The 16832-nt window shown below is 45.7% G+C and overlaps 1 long non-coding RNA gene and 1 pseudogene across 1 annotated transcript; one reads left to right on the top strand and one right to left on the bottom strand.

Moving 5' to 3' along the window:
* The window catches only part of LOC116982309, a 999615-nt pseudogene that overhangs the window by 894159 nt on the left and 88624 nt on the right, over positions 1-16832 (bottom strand).
* On the top strand, positions 12426-13664 carry LOC116982226. The gene is made up of 3 exons (XR_004414407.1): positions 12426-12711; positions 13514-13536; positions 13634-13664. It is a non-coding gene; the product is annotated as an uncharacterized LOC116982226 (long non-coding RNA).

Here is a 16832-nt window from a genome sequence, read left to right as displayed (position 1 = left end):
CAGCGGGTCAGGCAGCATCTCTGGAGAGAAGAATGGGCGAGGTTTCAGGTTGAGATCCTTCTTCAGACTGTTTAGGGATAAGGGAAAGGAGAGATATAGACGAATGATGTGGAGAAATAAAGAACAATGAATAAAAGATATGCAAACAAAGTACCGATGCTAAAAGGAAACAAGCTATTGTTAGCTGTTTGTACGGTGAAAACGAGAAGCTAGTGTGACGTGGGTGGGGTGGGGGTGGGGTGGACTTGGCTCTACCATGGACCAAAGAATTGAATTCAAATCCTGAGGCGATATATGCTGGGATGCATCACCTGATAGAACTGACTGAAGACGTTTGTAAATATCTCAGTCAAGTCAACACTACATTTCACCCATTATTAATCAATAATTAATACATGCGAGGGAACCGATAAGAATGAACGTTCCAACAAACCAATCAGTTTCAGATGTAAGAAAGAACTGCAGATGTTGGACAAAATTGAAGCTGGGCACAAAATGCTGGAGTAACTCAGCGGGTGAGGCAGCATCTATGGAGAGAAGGAACGGATGACGTTTTCGGTCGGGACCCTTCTAAGACTTACTCCAGTATTTTGTGTCTACATTCGATTTTATCCAGCATCTTCTAATGACGTCCCAAAACGTCACTCAACCAGTTTCAGGATTGCTTTAGTTCCTTTGGTTCTCGATCAATATCGTGCGTTGCGCTGCTGGTCAGTGAAGTTTGTGAATATAGAAGGTACACAAAATTGCTGGGGAAACTCAGCGGGTGCAGCAGCATCTATGGAGCGAAGGAAATAGGCGACGTTTCGGGCCGAAACCCTTCTTCAGACTGATGGGGGGTGGGAGAAAGAAGAAAAAGGGGAGGAGGGGGAGGAGCCCGAGGGCGGGCGGATGGGAGGGTGGGAGGAGACAGCTAGAGGGTGAAGGAAGGGGAGGAGACAGCAAGGGCTAGCAAAATTGGGAGAATTCAATGTTAATGCCATACGGACGCAAGGTCCCCAGACGGAATATGAGGTGCTGTTCCTCCAATTTCCGCTGTTGCTCACTCTGGCAATGGAGGAGACCCAGGACAGAGAGGTCGGATTGGGAATGGGAGGGGGAGTTGAAGTGCTGAGCCACCGGGAGTTCAGGTAGGTTATTGCGGACTGAGCGGAGGTGTTCGGCGAAACGATCGCCCAACCTACGCTTGGTCTCACCGATGTAAATCAGCTGACATCTAGAGCAGCGGATGCAGTAGATGAGGTTGGAGGAGATACAGGTGAACCTTTGTCGCACCTGGAACGACTGCTTGGGTCCTTGAATGGAGTCGAGGGGGGAGGTGAAGGGACAGGTGTTGCATTTCTTGCGGTTGCAACGGAAAGTGCCCGGGGAGGGGGTGGTGCGGGAGGGAAGGGAAGAATTGACGAGGGAGTTGCGGAGGGAGCGGTCTTTGCTGAAGGCAGACATGGGGGGAGATGGGAAGATGTGGCGAGTGGTGGGGTCACGTTGGAGGTGGCGGAAATGGCGGAGGATTATGTGTTGTATTTGGCGGCTAGTGGGGTGAAAAGTGAGGACCAGAGGGACTCTGCCCTTGTTGCGAGTGCGGGGATGGGGAGAGAGAGCAGTGTTACGGGGTATGGATGAGACCCTGGTGTGAGCCTCATCTATGGTGGCGGAGGGGAATCCCCGTTCCCTGAAGAACGAGGACATTTCCGATGCCCTGGTGTGGAATGTCTCATCCTGGGAACAGATGCGGCGTAGGCGGAGGAATTGGGAGTAGGGGATGGAGTCTTTACAGGGGGTAGGGTGGGAAGACGTGTAGTCCAGATAGCCATGTGAGTCAGTGGGTTTGTAATATATGTCGGTCAGGAGTCTGTCCCCTGCGATGGAGATGGTGAGGTCAAGGAATGGTAGGGAAGTGTCGGAAATCGTCCAGGTGTATTGGAGTGCCGGATGGAAGTTGGTGGTGAAGTGGATGAAGTCAGTCAGTTGTGTGTAGGTGCAGGAGGTGGCCCCAAAGCAGTCGTCAATGTAACGGAGGTAGAGGTCGGGGATGGGGCCCTGGTACGTCTCGAACAAGGATTGTTCAACGTACCCGACAAAGAGGCAGGCGTAGCTGGGGCCCATGCGTGTGCCCATAGCTACGCCTTGTGTTTGGAGGAAATGGGAGGAGTCAAATGTAAAGTTGTTGAGGGTGAGGACCAACTCCGCTAAGCGGAGGAGAGTGTCAGTGGCTGGGTATAGGTTGCTCCTCTGGTCGAGGAAGAACCGGAGGGCTCCGAGGCCATCCTGGTGGGGGATGGAGGTGTAGAGTGACCGGACATCCATGGTGAAGATGAGGGGGTGAGGGCCCAGAGAGTGGAATGCGTGGAGGCGGCGGAGAGTGTCTGAGGTGTCGAGAACATAGGTGGGGAGGGATTTGACCAAGGGGGATAGGATGGAGTCAAGGTATGTGGAGATGAGTTCGGTGGGGCACGAACACGCAGAGACAATGGGTCTGCCGGGAGAACCGGGTATATTCTGTGAATATAGAAATCTGTTACATCTTCGCCCGGCTCCCCACGGCTTCAAGACTCAACCATAATAGACAATAGACAATAGGTGCAGGAGTAGTCCATGCGACCCTTCAAGCCAGCACCGCCATTGACTGTGAGCATGGCTGATCATCCCGAATCAGTACCCCGTTCCTGCCTTCTCCCCATATCCCCTGACTCCGCTATGTTTAAGAGCCCTATCCAGCTCTCTCTTGAAAGTTTCCAGCGAAACGGCCTCCACCGCCTTCTGAGGCACAGAATTCCACAGACCCACAACTCTCTGTGTGAAAAAGTGTTTCCTCATCTCCGTTCTAAATGGCTTACCCCTTATTCTTAAACTATGGACCCTGGTTCTGGACTCCCCCAACATCGGGAACATGTTTCCTGCCTCTGGCGTGTCTAAACTCTTAATAATATTATAGGTTTCAATAAGATATCCTCTCATCTACTAAATTCCAGTGTAAACGTGTAAAATGCCAGTGTTAGTGGAGAAGTTCCAGCAGCTTGCAACAGTTAATAGAAAATACTGTTCGGTTGTGTATGGTCAGTGTAAATCAATAAAACATTGTGTTTGTTTGATTTCAGGAGGAAATTAGTTGGAAGAGGAGGTGTTCTTATCTGAAACCATACATAATTTTATAAAGTAACTCAGAAGTTCGCTGTAGTTCATTTTGTAACCCAGCTGCTTATATTTACAGGGTTAGTGATGAGGAACACACGTTGGCAGTGGCAGATGGGGCACCGGAAGTTGCAAAATTCGATCACCTGTATTTATTGACCAGAGCGTTGTGTGAAATGTCCTGTGGTATTCCACAAGGTCATGTTGATATCATTTATTTGTTCAGTTACATTAAAGATCGCTCTGTGTTAGTTCGATACAAAGAGTGATATGAATAATGGACACTTTAATTAGGGTCCCTAACATTCCCTAACCCGAACCCTAAACTACACCACTGCTACAATGAGGTGCTAACCCATAACAGCTCCAGTGGTGTCCATTTCCTCCTGCCGGCTGTCTTTTCAAGCTGTCACATGGACTTTCCCTAGTTGTCAGCTGCTCTGTTCACAGCAGTCACTTGCTCGGCTAGATGTTAAATTACAATTAAAACACAAAGTACTTGTGCTATATCTCCGGAATAAGCAATCAACTAAGAAAACAAAACCCAAAAGGTGGGAGGTGTGTGCTGGGATCGGAGGGATTCACATCGGGGAGACATTACTGGGAGGTGGAGGTGGCGGGGAGTCGGGGCTGGGGTCTGGGAGTCGCAGCAGAGTCTGTGGAGAGGAAGAGACCAGGCACACTGACCCCGGAGACTGGAGTCTGGAGCATCAGGCGATGGGATGATGTGTTTAATGCACTCACCTCCACTCAATCCCGTCTCCACGCCCGTCGCATCCCCGGAAGGGTGGGCGTTTATCTCAGTTACGAGTCCCGGACAGTTCATTTACCGACGCGGACACCAAGTCCCATCTCCACACCTTCACTGGGAATAAATTCATGGAGAAACTTTAACCTTGAGATGAGATGAGAATCTGCTCCGGTTTCCGCTGCTGTTGTGCAAGAGGGTCGGGTCCCGGGACCGGCGTCAGGAGTGGGGCTCAGGTACTCTGGGGCAGAACCCCGGTGGACAACAGGTCGGCGCTGAACGAACGGCTCCCATTTAATCCACATATTCCGCGTCGTGAAACAAACCCCAGTGAGCGCGGAAATAAAACCAGAGGGAATGTAAATGTGGGAAGAGTGAAATAAACAGCAACTGAAATCAGAGCTGTCTGTCTGTCGATCCGTTCATTTTAACACGTTAACCGCGTCCGGCAAAGGAACAGAAATTACTTTGGTGAAAATATAAAGATTGAAACGATCGCCGCGGGCGGCGGGGACTGATCTCCGGGCTTCCCCGGGTCCTAAAGTCCACTGACTCGGTTTGAAAGGTGCAAGAGCCGTCTGGCAAAATAAAACCCCGGTAAACGTGACCATGTGGTGGTGCAGAAAAAGAGGGGCGGTTGATTTGGAAATTACTAAAGGAGCGGTAAGCTGAATGCCGAGAATGCAAGGCAGATTTGTTAATTACGTGAAAATAGTGAATCTATCGTTGAGTCTTGAAGCCGTGGGGAGCCGTGCGAAGATGTAACACATTTCTATGTTCGTGAACCTCACTGACCAGCAGCTCAACGTACGATATTGATCGAGCACCAAAGGAACTAAAGCAATCTTGAAACTGATTGAAGGTAGACACAAAATGCTGGAGTAACTCAGCGGGTGACGCAGCATCTATGGAGAGAAGGAATGGGTGACGTTTCGGGACGAGACCCATAGAAGGATCTCGAGTCAAAACGCCACCCATTCCTTGTCTCCATAGATGCTGCCTCACCCGCTAAATGTCTCCATCATTTTGTGTCTACCTTCGATTTTATCCGCCATCTGCAGTTCTTTCTTACATCTGAAACTGATTGGTTTGTTGGAACGTTCATTCTTATCGGTTCCCTCGTATGTATTGGTTATTGATTAATAATGGGTGAAATGTAGTATTGGCATGACTGAGATATTTGCAATCGTCTTCAGTCAGGACTGTAAGGTGATGCATCCCAGCATGTATCGCCTCAAGACTTGAATTCAGTTCTTTGGTCCATGTTAGGGCTAAGTCTCAAGACGATTTTTTATCCCTTCAGTTTTAAGACCAACCATCTTCAGGTAGCCCCGGAATCCCCCCTGTCTCGAATCAACATGGCTTCAAAACAACAGCTTGAGAGTTTAAGGGAAGATCTAATTTGTCCCATCTGTTTAGACTTATTCACCGATCCGGTGTCACCAGACTGCGGCCACAACTCCTGCCGCTCCTGTATCACGCAGTTATGGGAACATGAAGATAGGAACTCCTGTCCGGAATGTAGAGAGGTATTTGCAGAGCGCACCCTCAGGGTTAGTCGGGCCTTGGCGAGTCTGGCTGAGAAAGCTCGAACACTGAACCTGAATCTCAAAGAGAAGGAAAGTAAACTTCACTGCGAGAAACATCAGGAGCAACTGAAGCTGTTTTGTGAAACGGACAAGAAACTGATCTGTGTGATTTGTTCAGCTGGGCGGGAACACAAGTCTCACAGCTTCATGCCGGTCGATGAAGCTGTTGAAATCTACAAGGTAAAATAAATCGGATTGTGATCACTTCCCTGTTTCATGACAATGTTTGTATCTGATTCTATTTTTCACAATTCCAATCTAAGGCTGAGATCAAATCTTCCTTAGAATCTCTCACTCAAAATAAATTGCCGTTGGAACAAATGGAACAGCAACAGAAGGAGAAGGTTTGTGGAGTTCTGGTAAGGTCTCCTCCTTCCAGAGTCGAAATCTTTTTATTTTTATTTTTTAATATTTTTATTAGAAGTACAGTAAAGTACAGTAATACACATCACATATATCTTATTACATTTGTTGTACCACTTCATTTTTTGAGCTTTAAGAAAGATAGAAATAAAAGAAGGAAAGGAAAAAAGAGTCATGAAGGTGCAGGAAAGTGTTGGGAAAAGAAAGCCCCTTAGAAAAGAAGTTAGAGAAGGGAAATAGACCCTAGAAAAGAAAGGGGGGGAAAAAGAGAAACAATCGCTCTATTATAACACAAAACTCCGCAAACAAGAGTATACCAACCGTATTTTTTACCCCCCCCCCCCGTTACCAGATCCTGGCACCATTTATTTTTTAAATTACTATTGCACCTTATGCTTGTAGTAGTTCCATAAATGCAGACCACGTCTTTTGGAAGTGGTCTGCTTTGCCTGCTAGGAGGAGTCTCATCTCTTCCAGGTGTAATGTTTCGAACATGTTTGACATCCACATTTTTATTGTTGGTATAGGAGCATTTTTCCAGAATTTGAGTATAAGCTTTTTTCCCATTATTAGCCCGTAATTAAGTAGGTTCTTTTGAAACACGTTTAGTTCGGGGTTACCTTCCGTTATTCCAAAAATAATCCATTCTGCTTTTGATACAAGTTTTATTTTAAATAATTTTGTGAAGATTTCAAATATTTCGTTGCAGAATTTTTGGATTTTTATACAAAAAACAAAAGAGTGCGCTATGGTAGCTTCTTGAGACTTACATTTATCACAAATGGGTGAGACATTGGGGAAAAGTTTATTTATTTTGGTTTTTGAATAGAGTCGAAATCTAGAACAGATTTATTATCCGTATTGCATTGTAATAATATCTGTCTTTCCTTTGCCAGGAACAGTCACAGTATCTGCAGTCCCACATCAGGTCCCTGTTTGCTGAACTGCACCAGATTCTCTTCCATAGAGAACAACGCCTACTTAAATATCTCAGCGATGAGAAAGAGATGATTCTAAATACAATGGAGAAAAATATTCAAGAGATTCAAGTGTGTTTGAATCTTATGCAGCAGGAACTCCCAATTTTACAGAAACAACTGGGTCAAGTAAATGGTGTGACATTACTCCAGGTGAGAGGTCACATATCACTTTAGGTCAATGATAATGCACAGTCACAGCCTGTTTACTAAAACGTTCCATGTCCTCTCCACTGAAAGTCCTCTAAGATTTGATTGTGGCTTTGAGTTTTGGTCTTGTCACAAACAGATATGATTTCCCGATAAGCGTCTTAAGACATGTCTTTCCAATGTAAGATTCACCATCAAATCATGCATTTCATTTAATACGGTAAATGAGTTCAGTATTTGCAGTATTCTCCTTTATTTGCATCCTTTCATATACCACAGTGCTCTTCTACTTTGCACTTTCTCCCGTGGTTCTACATCTTTACTGAACTTTCTTCTTCCCTAATAGTTGGGGATTTTCGGCAGACTGTCAAACGATTTGGAGAGGTCGGTCACGGTGACGCAGTGGTAGAGTTGCTGCGAATGCAGCATCGGAGACCCGGGTTCGATCCCGACTATGGGTGCTGTCTGTACGGAGTTTGTACGTTCTCCCCGTGACCTGTGTGGGTTTTTTCCGAGATCTTCAGTTTCCTCCCACACTCCAAAGAAGAAGTACAGGTTTGTGGGTTAATTGGCTTGGTAAATATGAAAATTGTCTCTCGTGGGTGTAGGATAGTGTTAAAGTGTGAGGGGCTCGCTGGTAGGCGCGGACCTGGTGGGCCGAAGGGCCTGTTTCCGCACTGTATCTCTAAACTAAACTAAAAGGTGGGAGGAGGGGGGTTGAGGGGTGGGGAGTGGGGGGGATTCTGCTGTTGGGATGTGGAAGGTTGTCTCAATCAATTGAGATTTTGTGTTGTATTTATTTCAGGAAGAAGCTGGTCGGAAGTGAAGGTAGGATGTATTCTTTATTGAAACCCTGCACGATGTAGTGGAATAATTCACAAAGGTGTTGACGTTAATATTAAAACTAACTATCTAATATTCGCAGGGTTGGATGTGGGGCACATACATTGTCGGTAGCAGAATGCCGGTTGAAAAATTCGATCACCCGTTTTTGTTGAACGTACCTTTGAGAAAAATGTTTGGCATCATTAAGCGAGGTAACATTGAGACAAATTCATCCATAGCTACATACATATTAGAGATCTGTGTGCACCAATGAAATGCAAAGCAGACAAAACATAATGGAGATAAGTACAATTAGTTGAGATTAGTTTATTATTTTCACGAGTGCAGTGAAAAGCTTTTTTTTGTTAGATTAAATTAAATATTTATCCTAGTCCCAAAACAAACCTGCATGGAAACATGACTGTCAAATTGTCAGTGGGCGATGTCAGGTCCATGAACACAACACAACCTAAACTCACTTCATGAGGGAACCACACATCCTGTACACATTCACACTTCATAAACTTCACACATGAATTCAAATCCCAGGGCAGCAGTGAAGCAACTTCAATCCAATCAATTAATTCACTGGGTATCAAAAGTTCATAAGGTCGTAGGGGATAGGGGAGAATTAGGCCATTCGGCCCATCAGGTCTACTCCATCATTCAATCATGGCTGCTCTACAGTATCTCTCCCTGCGAACCCCATTCTTCTGCCTTTTCCCCATAACCCCTGACATCCATCCTAATCAAGGATCTCTATCTCTGCCTTAAAAAATGTCCATTGACTTGGCCTCTAGAGCCTTCTGTGGTAAAAATGTCCACAGATTTAACTAAATAAATTCCTCCTCATCTACTTCCTAAAGAAACGCCCTTTAAATCTGAGACTTCTGAGTCTCTCCCACGTGGAAACATCCTTTCCACACCCATTCTATCCACGCCGTTCACTATTCGGGAAGTTTTAATGAGGTCCCCCCTTATCCCTCTAAACTCCAGCGAGTACAGGCCCAGTACCGTCAAATATTCATGCCATTGGGTTAACTGTTATTATCATAACAATGCACTGATGTTACCAGCAATGTAAATCTGTGCCCTACACCCACTCAATGGTACTTTATATGTCACATGTGCAACTGTACAGTGAAATTATTTTTGCATATTTACTCATGCAGCCGCCGCCATGTTTTAGCGCCATTTCCAAAGTCTGGTCCGCCCGCACGCGCTGTTTACTGGAGCAGTTCCCAATCCAGGCAAATCCCAGGCTCCTGCAGTGCCTTCCTCTGTCACCTTCAACCAGATTGGCCCGTGAACTGACATCCATCTCATTGCCCGGACATCTTTAGGGTCCCTGGGCACTTCCTGCAGCCAACCTTGAAGGTGTTGGAGGCATTACTACAGGTCTCCCACCTACCGGCCCTTGCTCCATGCGTCCGACGTCTCCAGCGACTCACTCCCCCAACCCCCCCCCCCCCCCCCCCCCCCCCCTGCCGGCTGTCTTTTCAAGCTGTCACATGGACTTTCCCTAGTTGTCAGCTGCTCTGTTCACAGCAGTCACTTGCTCGGCTAGATGTTAAATTACAATTAAAACACAAAGTACTTGTGCTATATCTCCGGAATAAGCAATCAACTAAGAAAACCAAACCCAAAAGGTGGGAGGTGTGTGCTGGGATCGGAGGGATTCACATCGGGGAGACATTACTGGGAGGTGGAGGTGGCGGGGAGTCGGGGCTGGGGTCTGGGAGTCGCAGCAGAGTCTGTGGAGAGGAAGAGACCAGGCACACTGACCCCGGAGACTGGAGTCTGGAGCATCAGGCGATGGGATGACGTGTTTAATGCACTCACCTCCACTCAATCCCGTCTCCACGCCCGTCGCATCCCCGGAAGGGTGGGCGTTTATCTCAGTTACGAGTCCCGGACAGTTCATTTACCGACGCGGACAACAAGTCCCATCTCCACACCTTCACTGGGAATAAATTCATGGAGAAACTTTAACCTTGAGATGAGATGAGAATCTGCTCCGGTTTCCGCTGCTGTTGTGCAAGAGGGTCGGGTCCCGGGACCGGCGTCAGGAGTGGGGCTCAGGTACTCTGGGGCAGAAACCCGGTGGACAACAGGTCGGCGCTGAACGAACGGCTCCCATTTAATCCACATATTCCGCGTCGTGAAACAAACCCCAGTGAGCGCGGAAATAAAACCAGAGGGAATGTAAATGTGGGAAGAGTGAAATAAACAGCAACTGAAATCAGAGCTGTCTGTCTGTCGATCCGTTCATTTTAACACGTTAACCGCGTCCGGCAAAGGAACAGAAATTACTTTGGTGAAAATATAAAGATTGAAACGATCGCCGCGGGCGGCGGGGACTGATCTCCGGGCTTCCCCGGGTCCTAAAGTCCACTGACTCGGTTTGAAAGGTGCAAGAGCCGTCTGGCAAAATAAAACCCCGGTAAACGTGACCATGTGGTGGTGCAGAAAAAGAGGGGCGGTTGATTTGGAAATTACTAAAGGAGCGGTAAGCTGAATGCCGAGAATGCAAGGCAGATTTGTTAATTACGTGAAAATAGTGAATCTATCGTTGAGTCTTGAAGCCGTGGGGAGCCGTGCGGAGATGCAACACATTTCTATGTTCGTGAACCTCACTGACCAGCAGCTCAACGTACGATATTGATCGAGCACCAAAGGAACTAAAGCAATCTTGAAACTGATTGAAGGTAGCCACAAAATGCTGGAGTAACTCAGCGGGTGACGCAGCATCTATGGAGAGAAGGAATGGGTGACGTTTCGGGACGAGACCCATAGAAGGATCTCGAGTCAAAACGCCACCCATTCCTTGTCTCCATAGATGCTGCCTCACCCGCTAAATTTCTCCATCATTTTGTGTCTACCTTCGATTTTATCCGCCATCTGCAGTTCTTTCTTACATCTGAAACTGATTGGTTTGTTGGAACGTTCATTCTTATCGGTTCCCTCGTATGTATTGGTTATTGATTAATAATGGGTGAAATGTAGTATTGGCATGACTGAGATATTTGCAATCGTCTTCAGTCAGGACTGTAAGGTGATGCATCCCAGCATGTATCGCCTCAAGACTTGAATTCAGTTCTTTGGTCCATGTTAGGGCTAAGTCTCAAGACGATTTTTTATCCCTTCAGTTTTAAGACCAACCATCTTCAGGTAGCCCCGGAATCCCCCCTGTCTCGAATCAACATGGCTTCAAAACAACAGCTTGAGAGTTTAAGGGAAGATCTAATTTGTCCCATCTGTTTAGACTTATTCACCGATCCGGTGTCACCAGACTGCGGCCACAACTCCTGCCGCTCCTGTATCACGCAGTTATGGGAACATGAAGATAGGAACTCCTGTCCGGAATGTAGAGGTATTTGCAGAGCGCACCCTCAGGGTTAGTCGGGCCTTGGCGAGTCTGGCTGAGAAAGCTCGAACACTGAACCTGAATCTCAAAGAGAAGGAAAGTAAACTTCACTGCGAGAAACATCAGGAGCAACTGAAGCTGTTTTGTGAAACGGACAAGAAACTGATCTGTGTGATTTGTTCAGCTGGGCGGGAACACAAGTCTCACAGCTTCATGCCGGTCGATGAAGCTGTTGAAATCTACAAGGTAAAATAAATCGGATTGTGATCACTTTCCTGTTTCATGACAATGTTTGTATCTGATTCTATTTTTCACAATTCCAATCTAAGGCTGAGATCAAATCTTCCTTAGAATCTCTCACTCAAAATAAATTGCCGTTGGAACAAATGGAACAGCAACAGAAGGAGAAGGTTTGTGGAGTTCTGGTAAGGTCTCCTCCTTCCAGAGTCGAAATCTTTTTTTTAATTAAAAAAAAATATTTTTATTAGAAGTACAGTAAAGTACAGTAATATACATCACATATATCTTATTACATTTGTTGTACCTTTTTGAGCTTTAAGAAAGATAGAAATAAAAGAAGGAAAGGAAAAAAGAGTCATGAAGGTGCAGGAAAGTGTTGGGAAAAGAAAGCCCCTTAGAAAAGAAGTTAGAGAAGGGAAATAGACCCTAGAAAAGAAAGGGGAAAAAAAAGAGAAACAATCGCTCTATTATAACACAAAACTCCGCAAACAAGAGTATACCAACCGTATTTTTTACCCCCCCCCCCCCCCCCCCGTTACCAGATCCTGGCACCATTTATTTTTTAAATTACTATTGCACCTTATGCTTGTAGTAGTTCCATAAATGCAGACCACGTCTTTTGGAAGTGGTCTGCTTTGCCTGCTAGGAGGAGTCTCATCTCTTCCAGGTGTAATGTTTCGAACATGTTTGACATCCACATTTTTATTGTTGGTATAGGAGCATTTTTCCAGAATTTGAGTATAAGCTTTTTTCCCATTATTAGCCCGTAATTAAGTAGGTTCTTTTGAAACACGTTTAGTTCGGGGTTACCTTCCGTTATTCCAAAAATAATCCATTCTGCTTTTGATACAAGTTTTATTTTAAATAATTTTGTGAAGATTTCAAATATTTCGTTGCAGAATTTTTGGATTTTTATACAAAAAACAAAAGAGTGCGCTATGGTAGCTTCTTGAGACTTACATTTATCACAAATGGGTGAGACATTGGGGAAAAGTTTATTTATTTTGGTTTTTGAATAGAGTCGAAATCTAGAACAGATTTATTATCCGTATTGCATTGTAATAATATCTGTCTTTCCTTTGCCAGGAACAGTCACAGTATCTGCAGTCCCACATCAGGTCCCTGTTTGCTGAACTGCACCAGATTCTCTTCCATAGAGAACAACGCCTACTTAAATATCTCAGCGATGAGAAAGAGATGATTCTAAATACAATGGAGAAAAATATTCAAGAGATTCAAGTGTGTTTGAATCTTATGCAGCAGGAACTCCCAATTTTACAGAAACAACTGGGTCAAGTAAATGGTGTGACATTACTCCAGGTGAGAGGTCACATATCACTTTAGGTCAATGATAATGCACAGTCACAGCCTGTTTACTAAAACGTTCCATGTCCTCTCCACTGAAAGTCCTCTAAGATTTGATTGTGGCTTTGAGTTTTGGTCTTGTCACAAACAGATATGATTTCCCGATAAGCGTCTTAAGACATGTCTTTCCAATGTAAGATTCACCATCAAATCATGCATTTCATTTAATACGGTAAATGAGTTCAGTATTTGCAGTATTCTCCTTTATTTGCATCCTTTCATATACCACAGTGCTCTTCTACTTTGCACTTTCTCCCGTGGTTCTACATCTTTACTGAACTTTCTTCTTCCCTAATAGTTGGGGATTTTCGGCAGACTGTCAAACGATTTGGAGAGGTCGGTCACGGTGACGCAGTGGTAGAGTTGCTGCGAATGCAGCATCGGAGACCCGGGTTCGATCCCGACTATGGGTGCTGTCTGTACGGAGTTTGTACGTTCTCCCCGTGACCTGTGTGGGTTTTTTCCGAGATCTTCAGTTTCCTCCCACACTCCAAAGAAGAAGTACAGGTTTGTGGGTTAATTGGCTTGGTAAATATGAAAATTGTCTCTCGTGGGTGTAGGATAGTGTTAAAGTGTGAGGGGCTCGCTGGTAGGCGCGGACCTGGTGGGCCGAAGGGCCTGTTTCCGCACTGTATCTCTAAACTAAACTAAAAGGTGGGAGGAGGGGGGTTGAGGGGTGGGGAGTGGGGGGGATTCTGCTGTTGGGATGTGGAAGGTTGTCTCAATCAATTGAGATTTTGTGTTGTATTTATTTCAGGAAGAAGCTGGTCGGAAGCGAAGGTAGGATGTATTCTTTATTGAAACCCTGCACGATGTAGTGGAATAATTCACAAAGGTGTTGACGTTAATATTAAAACTAACTATCTAATATTTGCAGGGTTGGATGTGGGGCGCATACATTGTCGGTAGCAGAATGCCGGTTGAAAAATTCGATCACCCGTTTTTGTTGAACGTACCTTTGAGAAAAATGTTTGGCATCATTAAGCGAGGTAACATTGAGACAAATTCATCCATAGCTACATACATATTAGAGATCTGTGTGCACCAATGAAATGCAAAGCAGACAAAACATAATGGAGATAAGTACAATTAGTTGAGATCAGTTTATTATTTTCACGAGTGCAGTGAAAAGCTTTTTTTTGTTAGATTAAATTAAATATTTATCCTAGTCCCAAAACAAACCTGCATGGAAACATGACGGTCAAATTGTCAGTGGGCGATGTCAGGTCCATGAACACAACACAACCTAAACTCACTTCATGAGGGAACCACACATCCTGTACACATTCACACTTCATAAACTTCACACATGAATTCAAATCCCAGGGCAGCAGTGAAGCAACTTCAATCCAATCAATTAATTCACTGGGTATCAAAAGTTCATAAGGTCGTAGGGGATAGGGGCAGAATTAGGCCATTCGGCCCATCAGGTCTACTCCATCATTCAATCATGGCTGCTCTACAGTATCTCTCCCTGCGAACCCCATTCTTCTGCCTTTTCCCCATAACCCCTGACATCCATCCTAATCAAGGATCTCTATCTCTGCCTTAAAAAATGTCCATTGACTTGGCCTCTAGAGCCTTCTGTGGTAAAAATGTCCACAGATTTAACTAAATAAATTCCTCCTCATCTACTTCCTAAAGAAACGCCCTTTAAATCTGAGACTTCTGAGTCTCTCCCACGTGGAAACATCCTTTCCACACCCATTCTATCCACGCCGTTCACTATTCGGGAAGTTTTAATGAGGTCCCCCCTTATCCCTCTAAACTCCAGCGAGTACAGGCCCAGTACCGTCAAATATTCATGCCATTGGGTTAACTGTTATTATCATAACAATGCACTGATGTTACCAGCAATGTAAATCTGTGCCCTACACCCACTCAATGGTACTTTATATGTCACATGTGCAACTGTACAGTGAAATTATTTTTGCATATTTACTCATGCAGCCGCCGCCATGTTTTAGCGCCATTTCCAAAGTCTGGTCCGCCCGCACGCGCTGTTTACTGGAGCAGTTCCCAATCCAGGCAAATCCCAGGCTCCTGCAGTGCCTTCCTCTGTCACCTTCAACCAGATTGGCCCGTGAACTGACATCCCTCTCATTGCCCGGACATCTTTAGGGTCCCTGGGCACTTCCTGCAGCCAACCTTGAAGGTGTTGGAGGCATTACTACAGGTCTCCCACCTACCGGCCCTTGCTCCACGCGTCCGACGTCTCCAGCGACTCACTCCCCCCACCCCCCCCCCCCCCCCCTCCTCCTCTTTATTCTTTCCTCTCCCTCCCCGGGCCAGCATGGAGCCTTAGGCCTATAGTCTCGTTGCTGGTTGACTCTGATCTGCCCTTTGTGAGCCTCACAGTAATTGTGAAACCGCAACAGGGAGGCAGTGCATTAAGACTTGGTGGGCCATAATTAGTGTGTAGAAAGGAACTGCAGATGCTGGTTTATAGCGAAGGTATACACAAAGTGCTGGAGTAACTCAGCGAGTCGGGCAGCACTGAGTCTAAACAAGGGTCCCGAACTGAAACCTCACTCATCCATTTGCTCCAGAGATGCTGCCTGTACTTTGTACTTATCATCATGCACTAATTAGTATTGACTACGCTCCAAATTCAGTAAGTATCACTATTCAGTAAAATGCCCAGCCCTGTCTTCCTTGAAAAGTTCCCTCACAGATGTGTTCAAGGAGGATTTCGGGTAAAGCCGCCGCGAGTACACTCTACAATTTAGAAGGATGAGAGGGTTTCTTATTGAAACATATAAGATTATTAAGGATTTGGACACGCTAGAGGCAGGAAACATGTTCCCGGTGTTGGGGAAGTCCGGAACCAGGGGCCACAGTTTAAGAATAAGAGGTAAGCCATTTAGAACGGAGATAAGGAAACACTTTTTCCCCAGAGAGTTGTGAGTCTGTGGAATTCTCTGCATCAGAGGGCGGTGGAGGCCAGTTCTCTGGAAACTTTCAAGAAATAGCTAGAAAGGACTTTTGAAGGTTGCTGAGTCAGGGGATATGGGGTGACGGCAGGAAAGGGGTACTGATTGTGGATGATCAGCCATGATCACATTGAATGGTGGTGCTGGCTCGAAGGGCCGCATGGCCTACTCCTGCACCTATTGTCTATTGAGATGTCCACCCTTACTTCCCACTGTAACCTGGAATCCAAACTGAAATAGTGTCCAGACCCAAAGTGCCATCTGGCTATTCCCTCCTCACACGCTGCCTGACACGCTGAGTTCCTCCAATACTATGTTTTATGCTTAACATTACAACACTACCATGTCATGGATCCCCGGGACATAACACTTATACACCATTTATAGACACTAAAAGCTGGAAAAACTCAGCAGGAGAGGCACTATCTCTGGAGAGAAGGGATGGGTGACGTTTTGGGTCGAAACCATTCTTCAGTCTGAGAGATGCTGTCTGTCCTGCTGAGTTACTCCAACTTTTTTTGTCTATCTTCGGTTTAAACCAGCATCTGCAGTTCCTTCCTATACATACCATTTATTATCTCCACCCAGTTTCCAGCAACCGTGTTTAACAAACATGGGTGTAATTTCTCGTGTATGCTCAGCAAATATTTGTTCGGCATAGAATTACATCTCTCTGCACTGTTAACCCACCAACCTGCTACGTACATTTCACAATGCACAGAGACGCAGAGCAACCCCACAAATCTCCACGTACATGTGATAATCATCTGCCCAGTTAGCATTACTCTAAGTTATAAAACTGAGAATGCCACACAGACAAATCCCCCAGATCCTCAATGTCGTGGAGTGCTGGAGTAATGCAGTACAGGAACTCATTGATGCTAAGCCAGTCCCATTTGCCTGGGTTAGGCCCCATATCCTGTTAAACCTTTCCTGTCCATGTACCCTGTCCAAAGAGAGTTCCTGTCCACGTACCCTGTACAGAGACTTGTAAGTCTGTGGAATTATCTGCCACAGAGGGCGGTGGAGGCTGGTTCTCTGGATACTTTCAAGAGAGAGCTAGATAGGGCTCTTGAAAATAGCGCAGGCAGGGGATATGGGATAAGGCAGGAACGGGGTACTGATTGGAGATGATCAGCCATG

The sequence above is a fragment of the Amblyraja radiata genome, chromosome 16, assembly GCF_010909765.2.
Source record: "Amblyraja radiata isolate CabotCenter1 chromosome 16, sAmbRad1.1.pri, whole genome shotgun sequence".
Taxonomy (NCBI): Eukaryota; Metazoa; Chordata; class Chondrichthyes; order Rajiformes; family Rajidae; genus Amblyraja; species Amblyraja radiata.
This window is presented reverse-complemented; position numbering and strand designations above follow the sequence as displayed.